Source organism: Budorcas taxicolor, chromosome 3, assembly GCF_023091745.1.
Source record: "Budorcas taxicolor isolate Tak-1 chromosome 3, Takin1.1, whole genome shotgun sequence".
NCBI lineage: Eukaryota > Metazoa > Chordata > Mammalia > Artiodactyla > Bovidae > Budorcas > Budorcas taxicolor.
In genome coordinates, this window is record NC_068912.1 from 8,513,362 (window position 1) to 8,534,492 (window position 21,131).

The 21,131-nt window shown below is 66.7% G+C and overlaps 10 non-coding genes across 10 annotated transcripts; 4 read left to right on the forward strand and 6 right to left on the reverse strand.

Moving 5' to 3' along the window:
• Nucleotides 1-4,685: 4,685 nt before the first annotated feature.
• TRNAE-CUC (transfer RNA glutamic acid (anticodon CUC)) lies at nucleotides 4,686-4,757 on the reverse strand. The gene has a single exon. It is a non-coding gene; the product is annotated as a tRNA-Glu (tRNA).
• Nucleotides 4,758-5,035: 278 nt separating this feature from the next.
• On the reverse strand, nucleotides 5,036-5,107 carry TRNAG-UCC (transfer RNA glycine (anticodon UCC)). Its single transcript has one exon. It is a non-coding gene; the product is annotated as a tRNA-Gly (tRNA).
• Nucleotides 5,108-5,866: 759 nt separating this feature from the next.
• On the reverse strand, nucleotides 5,867-5,938 carry TRNAD-GUC (transfer RNA aspartic acid (anticodon GUC)). The gene has a single exon. It is a non-coding gene; the product is annotated as a tRNA-Asp (tRNA).
• A 578-nt stretch (nucleotides 5,939-6,516) lies between these two features.
• Nucleotides 6,517-6,599, forward strand: TRNAL-CAG (transfer RNA leucine (anticodon CAG)). Its single transcript has one exon. It is a non-coding gene; the product is annotated as a tRNA-Leu (tRNA).
• A 1,515-nt stretch (nucleotides 6,600-8,114) lies between these two features.
• TRNAG-GCC (transfer RNA glycine (anticodon GCC)) lies at nucleotides 8,115-8,185 on the forward strand. The gene has a single exon. It is a non-coding gene; the product is annotated as a tRNA-Gly (tRNA).
• A 5,066-nt stretch (nucleotides 8,186-13,251) lies between these two features.
• TRNAE-CUC (transfer RNA glutamic acid (anticodon CUC)) lies at nucleotides 13,252-13,323 on the reverse strand. Its single transcript has one exon. It is a non-coding gene; the product is annotated as a tRNA-Glu (tRNA).
• A 278-nt stretch (nucleotides 13,324-13,601) lies between these two features.
• TRNAG-UCC (transfer RNA glycine (anticodon UCC)) lies at nucleotides 13,602-13,673 on the reverse strand. Its single transcript has one exon. It is a non-coding gene; the product is annotated as a tRNA-Gly (tRNA).
• Nucleotides 13,674-14,432: 759 nt separating this feature from the next.
• Nucleotides 14,433-14,504, reverse strand: TRNAD-GUC (transfer RNA aspartic acid (anticodon GUC)). The gene has a single exon. It is a non-coding gene; the product is annotated as a tRNA-Asp (tRNA).
• A 570-nt stretch (nucleotides 14,505-15,074) lies between these two features.
• Nucleotides 15,075-15,157, forward strand: TRNAL-CAG (transfer RNA leucine (anticodon CAG)). Its single transcript has one exon. It is a non-coding gene; the product is annotated as a tRNA-Leu (tRNA).
• Nucleotides 15,158-16,672: 1,515 nt separating this feature from the next.
• Nucleotides 16,673-16,743, forward strand: TRNAG-GCC (transfer RNA glycine (anticodon GCC)). The gene has a single exon. It is a non-coding gene; the product is annotated as a tRNA-Gly (tRNA).
• The last annotated feature ends 4,388 nt before the right edge of the window (nucleotides 16,744-21,131 follow it).

The following is a 21,131-nucleotide window of genomic DNA, read 5'->3' on the forward strand; positions in this document are numbered from 1 at the left end:
ACACTCCGAGAGGAATCAATCACACTACGTTTGCACAGCCAGGAGCAAGGGAGCTGCCACATCTGGCAAGCATACCTCCCTTTTGCCTGGAGGGTCCCTGGACCATGTCTTGCAGGACGAGTTCCAAAGAAGTCCACCAGCTGCCGGCCCTCGGCAGAAATAGGTTTCCAACAGCAACGCCCTCACCACCTCAAACACCACCCCTTCCCCCTGAAACCCTCTTGCGCGCCTCACCTCAGCATCAGCCCTGCCCCAAGAGCACCCCCACCTCAGCCTGCAGCCTCACCGTCCCCCTACTCCCCCACATGCACCCATCCCACCCCCAGCTCCCCGCCTCCCCCATCTCCACACACAACCCACCCCCCCCCAACGCCCCGGTCCTCCCTGAGCCGTTCCAAATCCCACTCTTGTCAAGGAACCTGCCTTTCCATTTGTTCCACTGGCCTGCCTCCCCCCACCCCCCACTTCAAGCCACGGCCTGCTCCTTTCCCTGCTTCTTCGAACACAAGTAGAACGGATTCACATTCCTGGGTGAGTCTCAGGTGCCCGGCAAAGTGATTCAGTCCCCTGTTCTTTGCCAGGTGGTCTTCCAGTGTAGGTGAAGGCGAGATACAATTACACTTCTCCTGCTACAGAGGAAAGCTCTGTTGCTCATCTCCTGTAAGCACAGTCTTTCCTATCTCTTGATCCGACTCCAACTTCGTCCCTCCCTGCCTTTCCCCTTGGGTAGCCCTATGTACGTTTTCGACGTCTCAAGGTCGCTTTCCCCTTTGCACATAGATTCGTCTGTATTCGTCGTTAGAGTCCACAGAGCTTTCTCCCTATCCAAGCGGCTCACTTCACTGAGCGGACCCTTCTGTGGCTCCGTCTGACCTTGCGGCCCATGGCGATGGCGGCTCCTTCTTGAGGGCTGCGTCATATTCCACGGTACAGATATCCCTCACCTTCTTGTGCCGGCCACGTGCCGACGGGCACTCGGGCGTTTCCCGCGTGTCTCGGCTCCGGCACAGAGGGCTGCGGTGACCCCGGGGGATGCCTGCATCTCTCCCCATTAGGGGTGTTTGTCGTCTTTTCCCGATGCGTGCCCAGGGGTGGCTTTCCTGGATCAAAATGGAAGCTCTTCTTTCTCCTATTGCTGGACTGATCCTCGACTGACTGACTTCGACGGAGTAGCACTGGTTCTGGAAGTGTCGTTGATCTGCACCCTGGTGTCCGTTTCCGCTGTACAGCGTTGGGGTTCAGTCCTGTCTGTGGGGGTGGGGGGCTTATGTGTTCAGCTCGTTTCCATTACGGGTGATGACAGGATGTGGGATCTCGTTCCCTGCGGTATCCCGCGTGTCCTTGTTCCTCCTCCCCTTCCTACGCAGTACTGGTACGGTTGATCCGTTGAGCCCGGCTCCTCGTTCATCCCTCGGTCCCTGACTGCGCCCTTGGGGAGCCCCAAGCGGCTTTCCTGTGTCTGAGAGTCTGTGGCTGGTTGGCCCAGGGATTAATTTGTCCAACACTTTAGAGTCCACCCATCCGTGACCTTGTCTGGTTGACTTCCCTCACCAAGGGTAATATTCTGCGGCTCCAGCCGCCGTTGCTGCCAGTGACACTATCTGCCTCCTGTGGACGGCTCGGTGACATCCCATTCTCTCCCTTTCTCTGACACTGCATCTTGGTGGCTGAGCCTTTGGGGATGGGCACTAGGGTTTTCCTCCACGTCTCGGCTATGGCAAACGGTGCTGCTGTGACCGTGGGGCTCGCGTGTGTCTCTCCGAATGAAGAGTTGCGACTTTCGTGGATATGTACCCAGGGTGGGATTGTCATAGCTCGCCTGTTTCCCGCTGACTTCGTTGCCTGCTGAGTTAGTTTTCTTTTGAAAGCTTACTCCGACGTCGTAGTCACGGTTGTTGCGCAAGTACAGTGGATTCCCAATATTGCGCTGGTTTCCGGTGGACCGCAGAGTGATCCTGTTTGGCGTGTGCGGATCGCGGATGTCATATATGTCTTCAGATTCTTTTGCACTTGAGGTTGTTACTCCAGGGCACTGACGCTTATTCCCTGTGTTGAACTGGATAACCTCGGTGCTTCTCCCTTTAGACAGGGTCCTGCGTATCTGTGCGTTGTTGCAGCTCCGCAGTCATCCCTCCACCGCTGCCTTTGGGCTTGCGTTACCCTGAGGTGGGTTTCTGCGTGAGTCGGTTTCTCCTGGCAAATAGCTTCGTTTTGTATTATGTTCCATGTTCCACATGCCTCTGTCCAACGCGGTCTGACATTCTCCGCAGAGTGTAAGAGTCTCCAGCTGCATCATCGCTTGTGACAAATGGCAATACTTGACGTGTTTCTTATGTATGACTGAGTGATGGCTCCATGCTGCATCGATGCCACCCCTTCTTGGGCGCGCCGTGTGTGGATGGGCGCTGGGGTTTGCTCCGTGTCCGCACCATGGCAGACGGTGCTGCAGTGTCCGTGGCGGTGTCCGGACCCTCAGACCTCCCCGAGGTTTGCCCTCTGCGGGTGTGTACCCTGGAGGGATGACTGTGCTCGGTCACATGGGAGTTCTCCTTGGCCCTCATGAAATCACAGCCACCTGCGCTCACAGCCACCCCCGCTCCATCCCACCCTGAGGCCCCAGCAGTGTCACCCCCGAGACTGGACACTCCCTCCTGATGGGTGGTGACTTTGGTCTCTGGGGCGGTACGGTGGGCCCACCCATCTCGGACCGGGTCTGGCCCCCAGCTGGCGCTGGCACTCCGTTTCTGTCCTTCGCTTGCCTGCGTCCTAGCCTCCGCCCAGAGCCCCAGCCCGCCGCCCAGCCTGAGCAGCCTGTGGCACCGCGCACCAGTGTGGCTCGCCCCCGCTCACCCGCCACACCACCCAGAAGGAGTGCTCTCCCGCCATCTTCCTCACGCCACAGCCCCCTCACTGTCACGGCCTCCCCTCTACCTTTCCCACCAGACTCCAGGCTCGGCCCACCTCCGCGCCACCATCGCCCTGGAGCTCGGGCTCTCCCTCACACGTCCTGCCCTGGCCTACCCTGCCTTGGCGTTCACCACTGCGGGCCTCCCTCTGGCTCCGCAGACCCAGCCCTACCCCCACGCCCACCCCGACCTGACCTACCGCAGATCCGTCCCAGCCTCTCACATGCGCCTGGCACGGCTTCGCCGCCGCGCCCATGCTTCTGTAGAGGCCCTGCTCCAGTGGCCTGCCGATCTTTCGCCAGGTCCCCGCGAGCGCCACGCCGCCCCTTCCCGCCGGCCGTCCACGCAGACGCCCCGACCAAGCACCCCGGGGCCTGCCTCCCAGCTCCCTGCTCGCCGCCGCGCCCTCGCCTCGCGATCGCCCTGCCTGGGTCCCTGATCCACGTGGGGCGCCACCAGCCATGGCCCCAAGCACCTTCCTCCGATACTCTCCCCCATGCCCGCTGACGCCCACAGCCCCGGCAGGGGCCTCGAGGAAACCCCCTTTGGCGACGGCAAGCACACGTCGGGCCACAGGGCTCCTTTGCCACAGGGGACTCGCCTTTGTGCCATCGCACCCGAGTGTGCCGCCCTCGCCGCACCTTGGTGCCTTTCGTCTGCCGTCCACTTCCCCTCCGAAGGACACAGTCCTTGAACGGACGTGAAACCCTTTGGGATTGACGAGCCGAGACGGGGCCAAGAGGAGACTGTGGTGGGCGATCACCCTCCCGGAGAGTTCCTAGGGGAAGACGATGACAGGGTGGGGAGAGGGATGCAGTGGATCCTGGATAGACAGTTCGGAGACAATGGGAAACTATTCGATGTCATAGCTAGGGGAGGGGTGCGTGGAACAGGGCGCTCTCTCTCTTTCTCTCTCTCTCTCTGTGTGTGTGTGTGTGTGCACCCGAGTGCCCACCTTTGGTTACGAGTGGGGGAGGGAGGCCTGGGTAAATCTTGCCTCAGTCCGGGAGGATTGAGAGCTGTGGTCAGGCAAGGGAAACAGCATGATGGTCGGGTTGTCCTCCCTGGCAGGCATCGCTGCCTCTGAGCGACTGAACTGCTACCCATGCCTCCCGGGCGCCGTGGTCCGCCTCCCAGAGCCCACTCGAGACCAGAACCCTCTTGGAGTCGCCAGCGGCATACGGGAGTCACAGCCAGCCCGGGACCTGGCACGCACTGGCCAAGCCGCCCAGAGAGGTGGCTGGCCTGAGGGACACGGCAAGGCAGGCGGTCCGTGGCCACGGCCCCCACTCCCAGAGGCAGATCCCCCTCGCTCACCTTCGGCTGTGGCCACCGCCCCTGCCGCTGCTGGCCCCCAGCTGGCGACCACCACAGCCCACGCCCCTCCCCCCAGCCCTGGCCCCAGCCCTCCCGCCGCCCGCCCTATCCAAGCCCACCTCCTCACCACCACCCACAGCAGGAGCACCAGCACGAGCCCAGGAGCATCACCGCCACCACCAGGGGCAGCAGCCGCAGACCCTCAGGAGGGAGGGAGGGAGGGAGGCGGGGGGTGGATGGGAGGCCTCAGGCGCGTCGTGGTGGAAGCGGCGCGAGGTTGCCACCGCGGCCAAAACCTTCGCCCCGCGGGACGGCGGAGGTGGCCTGAATCGTGCTTGGGCTGGACGGGCAGGGTCCCGGGGGCCTCTGGCGCAGCGCTGAGCAAGCGTAGGCTAATAAAAGGCTGGCAGGGTGTCCGGCGAGGACATGGGCAGGTGGCAGGCGGAGAGGAAGAAGAAAGGCTTCCCTGACCGGGAATCGAACCCGGGCCGCGGCGGTGAGAGCGCCGAATCCTAACCACTAGACCACCAGGGAGCGTCGGGGTTCGGCCCTCGCCTGCTCCTGGTGAGCCCCGCGCCTGCATGCCACCCGCCCGCGCCACCTTGCTGCCCACACCCGGCCTCTGCAAGTCCAGCCGCCTGCCCTGGCGTGCCGTCTTGCTTTCAGCACCCTCAAAACACTGCGCGCGCCGCCGGCTTCTCGCACACACGCCAAAAGCCGCGGGCCAGCGGGCTGGCTCCCTGCTCCCACCTCTCTGTCCCCCGAACGCCCCTGCCCGGAGAGCGCTGGAACTCAGCAAAAGGTCGGCCCGCTGCGTTGGCCGGGAATCGAACCCGGGTCAACTGCTTGGAAGGCAGCTATGCTCACCACTATACCACCAACGCTCCACAGCCCGGGCGGCCGCCAGACGCCGGCCCCGGGCTCGCCCCAGCATACTCTCGCCGCCGCCTCCGCATCCCTGCCCCGACGCCCCGGCAGCCGGAGGCTCTGCGCCGCCGCCGGCGCCCCCCAGCAGCCACGCGGCGCCCCAAGCTCGCCAGCGCTACGCAGTGGCCGGGATCCACCGGCCCCACCGCCCCAGGGCGGCGCCCCCGCGGCCTTGCGGCCCTCCGGCCCTTCGCTCCCCGCCGCGGCCCGCCAACGCCTCCGCCCTCACCCCCGGCGGGCAACGCGGGGCATGCAGCTTCCAGCACCCAGCTGGCCAAAGCCCTACTCCACCGGGCGCTGGGCGAGGCCACTTCCCACGACGACAAGGGGACACGGGACCCACCTGGCTGCACGCGTCGGGGCGCCGTGCCGAGCCGCGCGGCGGGGCCGTCGCGAGCCTAGGAGCCCACTCAGGCAGCCACTGGGGGTCGGCGCGTGGGCGGCCGGCCGGCCGCCAGATCCGGCTATGGTCGGGCAAGGCCGTGGGGTCGCCAAGGAGGCCCTCGCTCCGCCGTGGCGATCGTGCGCCCGCCGACGACAAAGGGCTCAGGCTGGAGCGCTGCACGGGCAGAGGGGGGTCGACGGGAGCTAGGCCGGGCACCGCCGTTGGCGGCGCCCTGGCGCCTCGCCCGAAGACGTCGGGAGGAGACGAAGGGCCCTTGGGGGCCTGGCGGCAGGACAGAGAGCGACCGCGGCCACCAAAAAGGGTGTGTTGCCTCCCCGTCGGGGAATCGAACCCCGGTCTCCCGCGTGACAGGCGGGGATACTCACCACTATACTAACGAGGACGGCGGCGACCGTCCTGCCTGCCGCCCGGCCGCTCTCGGGCTCTCGGGCTGCCTGCCGACGCCTCCCCTTGCCCAGCACGGGCCCCCGGCCACCACGGGTCCCGACCCAACCGCGCACCAAACCACCCGCCTCGGTCACAGCGGCAGCCCGCCACCCCGACAGGGACCCGGACCCCCGGGGCACTGGACACTCCCCAGCGCGCGCCGCCTCTTGCCTCCAACGCGGGCGTTCCGCCGGGAGAAGGGGGCGCGAGAAGGCAAGCGGGGCTGCGAGGACACGGGGGGCGCGCGCCGGCCGGCGTCGGGCCAGGAGAGGCGCGGGTGGGGAGGGGCCGGCCCGCCGAGGGCCCGGCTGGGTCCGCGGCGCGAGCGGCGGCGGAGCCAGGCGCCTCGGCCGGCCGCCGCGCGCCGGCTCGGTCGACCCCCACTCCGGACGGCCGCCTGCCTGCCTGCCTGCCTGCCTGCCTGCCTGCCTGCCTGCCTGGCGTGGCGCCCCGCGCGGCCCGCCAAGGGCGCCGGTGCTCGCGCCGCGTCGGGTCCCAGCCAGGCCAGCGGCCACGCGCCCAGCCAGGCCCGCCGTCAGGATGGCCGAGCGGTCTAAGGCGCTGCGTTCAGGTCGCAGTCTCCCCTGGAGGCGTGGGTTCGAATCCCACTCCTGACAAGCCCGCCTTTTGGCCCGCCGGACAAACGCACCCGTCCTCCCCGCGCCACTGCCTTTCTCCACACATGCCCTCCCGCCGCCGCCGCCTGCACCCCTCACACCAGGAACCTTCAGTCCTTCTCAGCGCATCTTTGCTCGCCAGCTGGCTGCAGCTGCAGCTGCTGCTTTTCCTGCCTCCCTGCCGCCCCCTTGCCCACCCTCGCCCACCCTCCCCCACCCTCCCCCTGCCGCTCCCACGGCCCCGCCGCGCCCCGCCCCCGGCCGCGCCAAAGCACGCGGCCCCGCGGCGGGTGGCAAGCCCTCCTCCCCTCGCCGGCGCTCCGACTTCTGCCCGGGGAACGGCCTACTCGCCCTCGCAGCCGTGCTTCCGCGGCCGCCCCCGCCAGCTCTCCCGCCGGGCCGGCACCCCGTCCTCCGCGCCCGCCCCGCCGGCCCGCCTGCGCTCCCCAGCCACAGCGAGGCGGCCGAGCCCCCGCCTTGCCCGCCAAGTGGGTGCCGCGTGCCCTCGACCCTTCTCCGCCGTGCGTTCTTGGCCGGGCCGCACCTGCCTGCCGCCCGCCCTGGACGCGTGCCATCCAGCCTTCCTGCTGGCCAGCGCACACCGGCCTTCCTTGCACGAGTCCGTCCCGGGAAGGGTGCTCCGCTGGGGAGGGAGCGGAAGCCCTGCGTGCCCGTCCAGCCCACCCACCGGCGCCCGGCCCGCGCCCCCGACCTCGGCGCCACGGCGCCCGTTCCCGTGGGAAGCCGCTGCCCCGGCCGGAGCCAAGCCCGCCCTGGCGCGCTCCCTGCCTCTCAGCCGGCAGTCCCCGAGCCAGGAGCCGCTCTGCCAAAGGGCCCCTGCTCACCACCACCACCCCGTCAGAGCCGGACCCCGGGAGCGCGGTCGGCCAGAGCGCAGGAGCCAGGCTCACACGCCTTTGGGTCCTTGGGCCTGAGCGCCGTCCTGGGGTGGGGGTGCGGGTGGGGGTGGGGGTGGGGGTGGGGGTGGGGGTGGGGCCGGTGGCGGAGGCGCTCGGAGGCGTCGCCCTCCCGCGCTCGCGCTTCCCGCACAGCCCGAGCCCGGCGTCCCGGCCCGCGCCCGCTCTCGCGCGCCCCACCCCGGCCCGGCCGGAAAGCCAGCCCGCCAGGGGGACTTTGGGTCGGGACCCGGCGGTCGCGGAGAGGCACGTCGGCGCGCGGCCGCAGCGACCACGCAGCGCCTGCGCCTGCACCTGACAGGGATCCCGGCGCCGGCTCCCGGCCCCCTCGCGCGACACCGACAGGGTCGCGGCGGCCGTGGTCGGCGCAGAAGGCGCGGGACGGGCCGAGTGGGCCCGCGTCCCGCCGCTCCGGGCTCCCTCCGAGAGCGCCGCGCCCCGGGGTCCTGCACGTGCCCGGATCCTGCCTTCCAGGTCGCCCGCCCGCCGTCTCCTGCTCCAACGGAGCAGAGAGACGCCCACGGGCGAGCAGTGAGCAGCGGCGGGCGGGTGGCGGCCGGCGCCTCAGGGGCAGCGACGGGCGGCGCTGGCCACCGGTGCATGGGTGGTTCAGTGGTAGAATTCTCGCCTGCCACGCGGGAGGCCCGGGTTCGATTCCCGGCCCATGCAGCCACAGCGTCCCCTTTTGGTCCCACGGTGCGGGCCCCAGAGCCGAACTAGGTCTGCGCGCTGAAACGCGCTCGAGGCAGCGCTCCTGCCAACGCTGGCTTGCTACCTGCCGCCCGCTGCCTCTCCCACGCAGACGCCCAGGACCCCTCCCCACCTCACCCACAAAAGGCCCTGCTGCCAAGCCTTCGTGGCCCCAAACCCTGCGGGCTCAGCCGCCCGTGCGTCCAGGCACCTTTCTTGTGTTTGGCTCGCGTCCTCACCCGGACCCAGCCGAGGCCTCGGGGATTGCACTGGCAGGAATACCCCACCGCTGGCAGCCGCCCGCACCACACTTTCATCTTTCACAACGTCCGTCTCCAAGCTCCCTGCCTCACTCTCCCCACACTCCGAGAGGAATCAATCACACTACGTTTGCACAGCCAGGAGCAAGGGAGCTGCCACATCTGGCAAGCATACCTCCCTTTTGCCTGGAGGGTCCCTGGACCATGTCTTGCAGGACGAGTTCCAAAGAAGTCCACCAGCTGCCGGCCCTCGGCAGAAATAGGTTTCCAACAGCAACGCCCTCACCACCTCAAACACCACCCCTTCCCCCTGAAACCCTCTTGCGCGCCTCACCTCAGCATCAGCCCTGCCCCAAGAGCACCCCCACCTCAGCCTGCAGCCTCACCGTCCCCCTACTCCCCCACATGCACCCATCCCACCCCCAGCTCCCCGCCTCCCCCATCTCCACACACAACCCACCCCCCCCCAACGCCCCGGTCCTCCCTGAGCCGTTCCAAATCCCACTCTTGTCAAGGAACCTGCCTTTCCATTTGTTCCACTGGCCTGCCTCCCCCCACCCCCCACTTCAAGCCACGGCCTGCTCCTTTCCCTGCTTCTTCGAACACAAGTAGAACGGATTCACATTCCTGGGTGAGTCTCAGGTGCCCGGCAAAGTGATTCAGTCCCCTGTTCTTTGCCAGGTGGTCTTCCAGTGTAGGTGAAGGCGAGATACAATTACACTTCTCCTGCTACAGAGGAAAGCTCTGTTGCTCATCTCCTGTAAGCACAGTCTTTCCTATCTCTTGATCCGACTCCAACTTCGTCCCTCCCTGCCTTTCCCCTTGGGTAGCCCTATGTACGTTTTCGACGTCTCAAGGTCGCTTTCCCCTTTGCACATAGATTCGTCTGTATTCGTCGTTAGAGTCCACAGAGCTTTCTCCCTATCCAAGCGGCTCACTTCACTGAGCGGACCCTTCTGTGGCTCCGTCTGACCTTGCGGCCCATGGCGATGGCGGCTCCTTCTTGAGGGCTGCGTCATATTCCACGGTACAGATATCCCTCACCTTCTTGTGCCGGCCACGTGCCGACGGGCACTCGGGCGTTTCCCGCGTGTCTCGGCTCCGGCACAGAGGGCTGCGGTGACCCCGGGGGATGCCTGCATCTCTCCCCATTAGGGGTGTTTGTCGTCTTTTCCCGATGCGTGCCCAGGGGTGGCTTTCCTGGATCAAAATGGAAGCTCTTCTTTCTCCTATTGCTGGACTGATCCTCGACTGACTGACTTCGACGGAGTAGCACTGGTTCTGGAAGTGTCGTTGATCTGCACCCTGGTGTCCGTTTCCGCTGTACAGCGTTGGGGTTCAGTCCTGTCTGTGGGGGTGGGGGGCTTATGTGTTCAGCTCGTTTCCATTACGGGTGATGACAGGATGTGGGATCTCGTTCCCTGCGGTATCCCGCGTGTCCTTGTTCCTCCTCCCCTTCCTACGCAGTACTGGTACGGTTGATCCGTTGAGCCCGGCTCCTCGTTCATCCCTCGGTCCCTGACTGCGCCCTTGGGGAGCCCCAAGCGGCTTTCCTGTGTCTGAGAGTCTGTGGCTGGTTGGCCCAGGGATTAATTTGTCCAACACTTTAGAGTCCACCCATCCGTGACCTTGTCTGGTTGACTTCCCTCACCAAGGGTAATATTCTGCGGCTCCAGCCGCCGTTGCTGCCAGTGACACTATCTGCCTCCTGTGGACGGCTCGGTGACATCCCATTCTCTCCCTTTCTCTGACACTGCATCTTGGTGGCTGAGCCTTTGGGGATGGGCACTAGGGTTTTCCTCCACGTCTCGGCTATGGCAAACGGTGCTGCTGTGACCGTGGGGCTCGCGTGTGTCTCTCCGAATGAAGAGTTGCGACTTTCGTGGATATGTACCCAGGGTGGGATTGTCATAGCTCGCCTGTTTCCCGCTGACTTCGTTGCCTGCTGAGTTAGTTTTCTTTTGAAAGCTTACTCCGACGTCGTAGTCACGGTTGTTGCGCAAGTACAGTGGATTCCCAATATTGCGCTGGTTTCCGGTGGACCGCAGAGTGATCCTGTTTGGCGTGTGCGGATCGCGGATGTCATATATGTCTTCAGATTCTTTTGCACTTGAGGTTGTTACTCCAGGGCACTGACGCTTATTCCCTGTGTTGAACTGGATAACCTCGGTGCTTCTCCCTTTAGACAGGGTCCTGCGTATCTGTGCGTTGTTGCAGCTCCGCAGTCATCCCTCCACCGCTGCCTTTGGGCTTGCGTTACCCTGAGGTGGGTTTCTGCGTGAGTCGGTTTCTCCTGGCAAATAGCTTCGTTTTGTATTATGTTCCATGTTCCACATGCCTCTGTCCAACGCGGTCTGACATTCTCCGCAGAGTGTAAGAGTCTCCAGCTGCATCATCGCTTGTGACAAATGGCAATACTTGACGTGTTTCTTATGTATGACTGAGTGATGGCTCCATGCTGCATCGATGCCACCCCTTCTTGGGCGCGCCGTGTGTGGATGGGCGCTGGGGTTTGCTCCGTGTCCGCACCATGGCAGACGGTGCTGCAGTGTCCGTGGCGGTGTCCGGACCCTCAGACCTCCCCGAGGTTTGCCCTCTGCGGGTGTGTACCCTGGAGGGATGACTGTGCTCGGTCACATGGGAGTTCTCCTTGGCCCTCATGAAATCACAGCCACCTGCGCTCACAGCCACCCCCGCTCCATCCCACCCTGAGGCCCCAGCAGTGTCACCCCCGAGACTGGACACTCCCTCCTGATGGGTGGTGACTTTGGTCTCTGGGGCGGTACGGTGGGCCCACCCATCTCGGACCGGGTCTGGCCCCCAGCTGGCGCTGGCACTCCGTTTCTGTCCTTCGCTTGCCTGCGTCCTAGCCTCCGCCCAGAGCCCCAGCCCGCCGCCCAGCCTGAGCAGCCTGTGGCACCGCGCACCAGTGTGGCTCGCCCCCGCTCACCCGCCACACCACCCAGAAGGAGTGCTCTCCCGCCATCTTCCTCACGCCACAGCCCCCTCACTGTCACGGCCTCCCCTCTACCTTTCCCACCAGACTCCAGGCTCGGCCCACCTCCGCGCCACCATCGCCCTGGAGCTCGGGCTCTCCCTCACACGTCCTGCCCTGGCCTACCCTGCCTTGGCGTTCACCACTGCGGGCCTCCCTCTGGCTCCGCAGACCCAGCCCTACCCCCACGCCCACCCCGACCTGACCTACCGCAGATCCGTCCCAGCCTCTCACATGCGCCTGGCACGGCTTCGCCGCCGCGCCCATGCTTCTGTAGAGGCCCTGCTCCAGTGGCCTGCCGATCTTTCGCCAGGTCCCCGCGAGCGCCACGCCGCCCCTTCCCGCCGGCCGTCCACGCAGACGCCCCGACCAAGCACCCCGGGGCCTGCCTCCCAGCTCCCTGCTCGCCGCCGCGCCCTCGCCTCGCGATCGCCCTGCCTGGGTCCCTGATCCACGTGGGGCGCCACCAGCCATGGCCCCAAGCACCTTCCTCCGATACTCTCCCCCATGCCCGCTGACGCCCACAGCCCCGGCAGGGGCCTCGAGGAAACCCCCTTTGGCGACGGCAAGCACACGTCGGGCCACAGGGCTCCTTTGCCACAGGGGACTCGCCTTTGTGCCATCGCACCCGAGTGTGCCGCCCTCGCCGCACCTTGGTGCCTTTCGTCTGCCGTCCACTTCCCCTCCGAAGGACACAGTCCTTGAACGGACGTGAAACCCTTTGGGATTGACGAGCCGAGACGGGGCCAAGAGGAGACTGTGGTGGGCGATCACCCTCCCGGAGAGTTCCTAGGGGAAGACGATGACAGGGTGGGGAGAGGGATGCAGTGGATCCTGGATAGACAGTTCGGAGACAATGGGAAACTATTCGATGTCATAGCTAGGGGAGGGGTGCGTGGAACAGGGCGCTCTCTCTCTTTCTCTCTCTCTCTCTGTGTGTGTGTGTGTGTGCACCCGAGTGCCCACCTTTGGTTACGAGTGGGGGAGGGAGGCCTGGGTAAATCTTGCCTCAGTCCGGGAGGATTGAGAGCTGTGGTCAGGCAAGGGAAACAGCATGATGGTCGGGTTGTCCTCCCTGGCAGGCATCGCTGCCTCTGAGCGACTGAACTGCTACCCATGCCTCCCGGGCGCCGTGGTCCGCCTCCCAGAGCCCACTCGAGACCAGAACCCTCTTGGAGTCGCCAGCGGCATACGGGAGTCACAGCCAGCCCGGGACCTGGCACGCACTGGCCAAGCCGCCCAGAGAGGTGGCTGGCCTGAGGGACACGGCAAGGCAGGCGGTCCGTGGCCACGGCCCCCACTCCCAGAGGCAGATCCCCCTCGCTCACCTTCGGCTGTGGCCACCGCCCCTGCCGCTGCTGGCCCCCAGCTGGCGACCACCACAGCCCACGCCCCTCCCCCCAGCCCTGGCCCCAGCCCTCCCGCCGCCCGCCCTATCCAAGCCCACCTCCTCACCACCACCCACAGCAGGAGCACCAGCACGAGCCCAGGAGCATCACCGCCACCACCAGGGGCAGCAGCCGCAGACCCTCAGGAGGGAGGGAGGGAGGGAGGCGGGGGGTGGATGGGAGGCCTCAGGCGCGTCGTGGTGGAAGCGGCGCGAGGTTGCCACCGCGGCCAAAACCTTCGCCCCGCGGGACGGCGGAGGTGGCCTGAATCGTGCTTGGGCTGGACGGGCAGGGTCCCGGGGGCCTCTGGCGCAGCGCTGAGCAAGCGTAGGCTAATAAAAGGCTGGCAGGGTGTCCGGCGAGGACATGGGCAGGTGGCAGGCGGAGAGGAAGAAGAAAGGCTTCCCTGACCGGGAATCGAACCCGGGCCGCGGCGGTGAGAGCGCCGAATCCTAACCACTAGACCACCAGGGAGCGTCGGGGTTCGGCCCTCGCCTGCTCCTGGTGAGCCCCGCGCCTGCATGCCACCCGCCCGCGCCACCTTGCTGCCCACACCCGGCCTCTGCAAGTCCAGCCGCCTGCCCTGGCGTGCCGTCTTGCTTTCAGCACCCTCAAAACACTGCGCGCGCCGCCGGCTTCTCGCACACACGCCAAAAGCCGCGGGCCAGCGGGCTGGCTCCCTGCTCCCACCTCTCTGTCCCCCGAACGCCCCTGCCCGGAGAGCGCTGGAACTCAGCAAAAGGTCGGCCCGCTGCGTTGGCCGGGAATCGAACCCGGGTCAACTGCTTGGAAGGCAGCTATGCTCACCACTATACCACCAACGCTCCACAGCCCGGGCGGCCGCCAGACGCCGGCCCCGGGCTCGCCCCAGCATACTCTCGCCGCCGCCTCCGCATCCCTGCCCCGACGCCCCGGCAGCCGGAGGCTCTGCGCCGCCGCCGGCGCCCCCCAGCAGCCACGCGGCGCCCCAAGCTCGCCAGCGCTACGCAGTGGCCGGGATCCACCGGCCCCACCGCCCCAGGGCGGCGCCCCCGCGGCCTTGCGGCCCTCCGGCCCTTCGCTCCCCGCCGCGGCCCGCCAACGCCTCCGCCCTCACCCCCGGCGGGCAACGCGGGGCATGCAGCTTCCAGCACCCAGCTGGCCAAAGCCCTACTCCACCGGGCGCTGGGCGAGGCCACTTCCCACGACGACAAGGGGACACGGGACCCACCTGGCTGCACGCGTCGGGGCGCCGTGCCGAGCCGCGCGGCGGGGCCGTCGCGAGCCTAGGAGCCCACTCAGGCAGCCACTGGGGGTCGGCGCGTGGGCGGCCGGCCGGCCGCCAGATCCGGCTATGGTCGGGCAAGGCCGTGGGGTCGCCAAGGAGGCCCTCGCTCCGCCGTGGCGATCGTGCGCCCGCCGACGACAAAGGGCTCAGGCTGGAGCGCTGCACGGGCAGAGGGGGGTCGACGGGAGCTAGGCCGGGCACCGCCGTTGGCGGCGCCCTGGCGCCTCGCCCGAAGACGTCGGGAGGAGACGAAGGGCCCTTGGGGGCCTGGCGGCAGGACAGAGAGCGACCGCGGCCACCAAAAAGGGTGTGTTGCCTCCCCGTCGGGGAATCGAACCCCGGTCTCCCGCGTGACAGGCGGGGATACTCACCACTATACTAACGAGGACGGCGGCGACCGTCCTGCCTGCCGCCCGGCCGCTCTCGGGCTCTCGGGCTGCCTGCCGACGCCTCCCCTTGCCCAGCACGGGCCCCCGGCCACCACGGGTCCCGACCCAACCGCGCACCAAACCACCCGCCTCGGTCACAGCGGCAGCCCGCCACCCCGACAGGGACCCGGACCCCCGGGGCACTGGACACTCCCCAGCGCGCGCCGCCTCTTGCCTCCAACGCGGGCGTTCCGCCGGGAGAAGGGGGCGCGAGAAGGCAAGCGGGGCTGCGAGGACACGGGGGGCGCGCGCCGGCCGGCGTCGGGCCAGGAGAGGCGCGGGTGGGGAGGGGCCGGCCCGCCGAGGGCCCGGCTGGGTCCGCGGCGCGAGCGGCGGCGGAGCCAGGCGCCTCGGCCGGCCGCCGCGCGCCGGCTCGGTCGACCCCCACTCCGGACGGCCGCCTGCCTGCCTGCCTGCCTGCCTGCCTGCCTGCCTGGCGTGGCGCCCCGCGCGGCCCGCCAAGGGCGCCGGTGCTCGCGCCGCGTCGGGTCCCAGCCAGGCCAGCGGCCACGCGCCCAGCCAGGCCCGCCGTCAGGATGGCCGAGCGGTCTAAGGCGCTGCGTTCAGGTCGCAGTCTCCCCTGGAGGCGTGGGTTCGAATCCCACTCCTGACAAGCCCGCCTTTTGGCCCGCCGGACAAACGCACCCGTCCTCCCCGCGCCACTGCCTTTCTCCACACATGCCCTCCCGCCGCCGCCGCCTGCACCCCTCACACCAGGAACCTTCAGTCCTTCTCAGCGCATCTTTGCTCGCCAGCTGGCTGCAGCTGCAGCTGCTGCTTTTCCTGCCTCCCTGCCGCCCCCTTGCCCACCCTCGCCCACCCTCCCCCACCCTCCCCCTGCCGCTCCCACGGCCCCGCCGCGCCCCGCCCCCGGCCGCGCCAAAGCACGCGGCCCCGCGGCGGGTGGCAAGCCCTCCTCCCCTCGCCGGCGCTCCGACTTCTGCCCGGGGAACGGCCTACTCGCCCTCGCAGCCGTGCTTCCGCGGCCGCCCCCGCCAGCTCTCCCGCCGGGCCGGCACCCCGTCCTCCGCGCCCGCCCCGCCGGCCCGCCTGCGCTCCCCAGCCACAGCGAGGCGGCCGAGCCCCCGCCTTGCCCGCCAAGTGGGTGCCGCGTGCCCTCGACCCTTCTCCGCCGTGCGTTCTTGGCCGGGCCGCACCTGCCTGCCGCCCGCCCTGGACGCGTGCCATCCAGCCTTCCTGCTGGCCAGCGCACACCGGCCTTCCTTGCACGAGTCCGTCCCGGGAAGGGTGCTCCGCTGGGGAGGGAGCGGAAGCCCTGCGTGCCCGTCCAGCCCACCCACCGGCGCCCGGCCCGCGCCCCCGACCTCGGCGCCACGGCGCCCGTTCCCGTGGGAAGCCGCTGCCCCGGCCGGAGCCAAGCCCGCCCTGGCGCGCTCCCTGCCTCTCAGCCGGCAGTCCCCGAGCCAGGAGCCGCTCTGCCAAAGGGCCCCTGCTCACCACCACCACCCCGTCAGAGCCGGACCCCGGGAGCGCGGTCGGCCAGAGCGCAGGAGCCAGGCTCACACGCCTTTGGGTCCTTGGGCCTGAGCGCCGTCCTGGGGTGGGGGTGCGGGTGGGGGTGGGGGTGGGGGTGGGGGTGGGGGTGGGGCCGGTGGCGGAGGCGCTCGGAGGCGTCGCCCTCCCGCGCTCGCGCTTCCCGCACAGCCCGAGCCCGGCGTCCCGGCCCGCGCCCGCTCTCGCGCGCCCCACCCCGGCCCGGCCGGAAAGCCAGCCCGCCAGGGGGACTTTGGGTCGGGACCCGGCGGTCGCGGAGAGGCACGTCGGCGCGCGGCCGCAGCGACCACGCAGCGCCTGCGCCTGCACCTGACAGGGATCCCGGCGCCGGCTCCCGGCCCCCTCGCGCGACACCGACAGGGTCGCGGCGGCCGTGGTCGGCGCAGAAGGCGCGGGACGGGCCGAGTGGGCCCGCGTCCCGCCGCTCCGGGCTCCCTCCGAGAGCGCCGCGCCCCGGGGTCCTGCACGTGCCCGGATCCTGCCTTCCAGGTCGCCCGCCCGCCGTCTCCTGCTCCAACGGAGCAGAGAGACGCCCACGGGCGAGCAGTGAGCAGCGGCAGGCGGGTGGCGGCCGGCGCCTCAGGGGCAGCGACGGGCGGCGCTGGCCACCGGTGCATGGGTGGTTCAGTGGTAGAATTCTCGCCTGCCACGCGGGAGGCCCGGGTTCGATTCCCGGCCCATGCAGCCACAGCGTCCCCTTTTGGTCCCACGGTGCGGGCCCCAGAGCCGAACTAGGTCTGCGCGCTGAAACGCGCTCGAGGCAGCGCTCCTGCCAACGCTGGCTTGCTACCTGCCGCCCGCTGCCTCTCCCACGCAGACGCCCAGGACCCCTCCCCACCTCACCCACAAAAGGCCCTGCTGCCAAGCCTTCGTGGCCCCAAACCCTGCGGGCTCAGCCGCCCGTGCGTCCAGGCACCTTTCTTGTGTTTGGCTCGCGTCCTCACCCGGACCCAGCCGAGGCCTCGGGGATTGCACTGGCAGGAATACCCCACCGCTGGCAGCCGCCCGCACCACACTTTCATCTTTCACAACGTCCGTCTCCAAGCTCCCTGCCTCACTCTCCCCACACTCCGAGAGGAATCAATCACACTACGTTTGCACAGCCAGGAGCAAGGGAGCTGCCACATCTGGCAAGCATACCTCCCTTTTGCCTGGAGGGTCCCTGGACCATGTCTTGCAGGACGAGTTCCAAAGAAGTCCACCAGCTGCCGGCCCTCGGCAGAAATAGGTTTCCAACAGCAACGCCCTCACCACCTCAAACACCACCCCTTCCCCCTGAAACCCTCTTGCGCGCCTCACCTCAGCATCAGCCCTGCCCCAAGAGCACCCCCACCTCAGCCTGCAGCCTCACCGTCCCCCTACTCCCCCACATGCACCCATCCCACCCCCAGCTCCCCGCCTCCCCCATCTCCACACACAACCCACCCCCCCCCAACGCCCCGGTCCTCCCTGAGCCGTTCCAAATCCCACTCTTGTCAAGGAACCTGCCTTTCCATTTGTTCCACTGGCCTGCCTCCCCCCACCCCCCACTTCAAGCCACGGCCTGCTCCTTTCCCTGCTTCTTCGAACACAAGTAGAACGGATTCACATTCCTGGGTGAGTCTCAGGTGCCCGGCAAAGTGATTCAGTCCCCTGTTCTTTGCCAGGTGGTCTTCCAGTGTAGGTGAAGGCGAGATACAATTACACTTCTCCTGCTACAGAGGAAAGCTCTGTTGCTCATCTCCTGTAAGCACAGTCTTTCCTATCTCTTGATCCGACTCCAACTTCGTCCCTCCCTGCCTTTCCCCTTGGGTAGCCCTATGTACGTTTTCGACGTCTCAAGGTCGCTTTCCCCCTTTGCACATAGATTCGTCTGTATTCGTCGTTAGAGTCCACAGAGCTTTCTCCCTATCCAAGCGGCTCACTTCACTGAGCGGACCCTTCTGTGGCTCCGTCTGACCTTGCGGCCCATGGCGATGGCGGCTCCTTCTTGAGGGCTGCGTCATATTCCACGGTACAGATATCCCTCACCTTCTTGTGCCGGCCACGTGCCGACGGGCACTCGGGCGTTTCCCGCGTGTCTCGGCTCCGGCACAGAGGGCTGCGGTGACCCCGGGGGATGCCTGCATCTCTCCCCATTAGGGGTGTTTGTCGTCTTTTCCCGATGCGTGCCCAGGGGTGGCTTTCCTGGATCAAAATGGAAGCTCTTCTTTCTCCTATTGCTGGACTGATCCTCGACTGACTGACTTCGACGGAGTAGCACTGGTTCTGGAAGTGTCGTTGATCTGCACCCTGGTGTCCGTTTCCGCTGTACAGCGTTGGGGTTCAGTCCTGTCTGTGGGGGTGGGGGGCTTATGTGTTCAGCTCGTTTCCATTACGGGTGATGACAGGATGTGGGATCTCGTTCCCTGCGGTATCCCGCGTGTCCTTGTTCCTCCTCCCCTTCCTACGCAGTACTGGTACGGTTGATCCGTTGAGCCCGGCTCCTCGTTCATCCCTCGGTCCCTGACTGCGCCCTTGGGGAGCCCCAAGCGGCTTTCCTGTGTCTGAGAGTCTGTGGCTGGTTGGCCCAGGGATTAATTTGTCCAACACTTTAGAGTCCACCCATCCGTGACCTTGTCTGGTTGACTTCCCTCACCAAGGGTAATATTCTGCGGCTCTAGCCGCCGTTGCTGCCAGTGACACTATCTGCCTCCTGTGGACGGCTCGGTGACATCCCATTCTCTCCCTTTCTCTGACACTGCATCTTGGTGGCTGAGCCTTTGGGGATGGGCACTAGGGTTTTCCTCCACGTCTCGGCTATGGCAAACGGTGCTGCTGTGACCGTGGGGCTCGCGTGTGTCTCTCCGAATGAAGAGTTGCGACTTTCGTGGATATGTACCCAGGGTGGGATTGTCATAGCTCGCCTGTTTCCCGCTGACTTCGTTGCCTGCTGAGTTAGTTTTCTTTTGAAAGCTTACTCCGACGTCGTAGTCACGGTTGTTGCGCAAGTACAGTGGATTCCCAATATTGCGCTGGTTTCCGGTGGACCGCAGAGTGATCCTGTTTGGCGTGTGCGGATCGCGGATGTCATATATGTCTTCAGATTCTTTTGCACTTGAGGTTGTTACTCCAGGGCACTGACGCTTATTCCCTGTGTTGAACTGGATAACCTCGGTGCTTCTCCCTTTAGACAGGGTCCTGCGTATCTGTGCGTTGTTGCAGCTCCGCAGTCATCCCTCCACCGCTGCCTTTGGGCTTGCGTTACCCTGAGGTGGGTTTCTGCGTGAGTCGGTTTCTCCTGGCAAATAGCTTCGTTTTGTATTATGTTCCATGTTCCACATGCCTCTGTCCAACGCGGTCTGACATTCTCCGCAGAGTGTAAGAGTCTCCAGCTGCATCATCGCTTGTGACAAATGGCAATACTTGACGTGTTTCTTATGTATGACTGAGTGATGGCTCCATGCTGCATCGATGCCACCCCTTCTTGGGCGCGCCGTGTGTGGATGGGCGCTGGGGTTTGCTCCGTGTCCGCACCATGGCAGACGGTGCTGCAGTGTCCGTGGCGGTGTCCGGACCCTCAGACCTCCCCGAGGTTTGCCCTCTGCGGGTGTGTACCCTGGAGGGATGACTGTGCTCGGTCACATGGGAGTTCTCCTTGGCCCTCATGAAATCACAGCCACCTGCGCTCACAGCCACCCCCGCTCCATCCCACCCTGAGGCCCCAGCAGTGTCACCCCCGAGACTGGACACTCCCTCCTGATGGGTGGTGACTTTGGTCTCTGGGGCGGTACGGTGGGCCCACCCATCTCGGACCGGGTCTGGCCCCCAGCTGGCGCTGGCACTCCGTTTCTGTCCTTCGCTTGCCTGCGTCCTAGCCTCCGCCCAGAGCCCCAGCCCGCCGCCCAGCCTGAGCAGCCTGTGGCACCGCGCACCAGTGTGGCTCGCCCCCGCTCACCCGCCACACCACCCAGAAGGAGTGCTCTCCCGCCATCTTCCTCACGCCACAGCCCCCTCACTGTCACGGCCTCCCCTCTACCTTTCCCACCAGACTCCAGGCTCGGCCCACCTCCGCGCCACCATCGCCCTGGAGCTCGGGCTCTCCCTCACACGTCCTGCCCTGGCCTACCCTGCCTTGGCGTTCACCACTGCGGGCCTCCCTCTGGCTCCGCAGACCCAGCCCTACCCCCACGCCCACCCCGACCTGACCTACCGCAGATCCGTCCCAGCCTCTCACATGCGCCTGGCACGGCTTCGCCGCCGCGCCCATGCTTCTGTAGAGGCCCTGCTCCAGTGGCCTGCCGATCTTTCGCCAGGTCCCCGCGAGCGCCACGCCGCCCCTTCCCGCCGGCCGTCCACGCAGACGCCCCGACCAAGCACCCCGGGGCCTGCCTCCCAGCTCCCTGCTCGCCGCCGCGCCCTCGCCTCGCGATCGCCCTGCCTGGGTCCCTGATCCACGTGGGGCGCCACCAGCCATGGCCCCAAGCACCTTCCTCCGATACTCTCCCCCATGCACGCTGACGCCCACAGCCCCGGCAGGGGCCTCGAGGAAACCCCCTTTGGCGACGGCAAGCACACGTCGGGCCACAGGGCTCCTTTGCCACAGGGGACTCGCCTTTGTGCCATCGCACCCGAGTGTGCCGCCCTCGCCGCACCTTGGTGCCTTTCGTCTGCCGTCCACTTCCCCTCCGAAGGACACAGTCCTTGAACGGACGTGAAACCCTTTGGGATTGACGAGCCGAGACGGGGCCAAGAGGAGACTGTGGTGGGCGATCACCCTCCCGGAGAGTTCCTAGGGGAAGACGATGACAGGGTGGGGAGAGGGATGCAGTGGATCCTGGATAGACAGTTCGGAGACAATGGGAAACTATTCGATGTCATAGCTAGGGGAGGGGTGCGTGGAACAGGGCGCTCTCTCTCTTTCTCTCTCTCTCTCTGTGTGTGTGTGTGTGTGCACCCGAGTGCCCACCTTTGGTTACGAGTGGGGGAGGGAGGCCTGGGTAAATCTTGCCTCAGTCCGGGAGGATTGAGAGCTGTGGTCAGGCAAGGGAAACAGCATGATGGTCGGGTTGTCCTCCCTGGCAGGCATCGCTGCCTCTGAGCGACTGAACTGC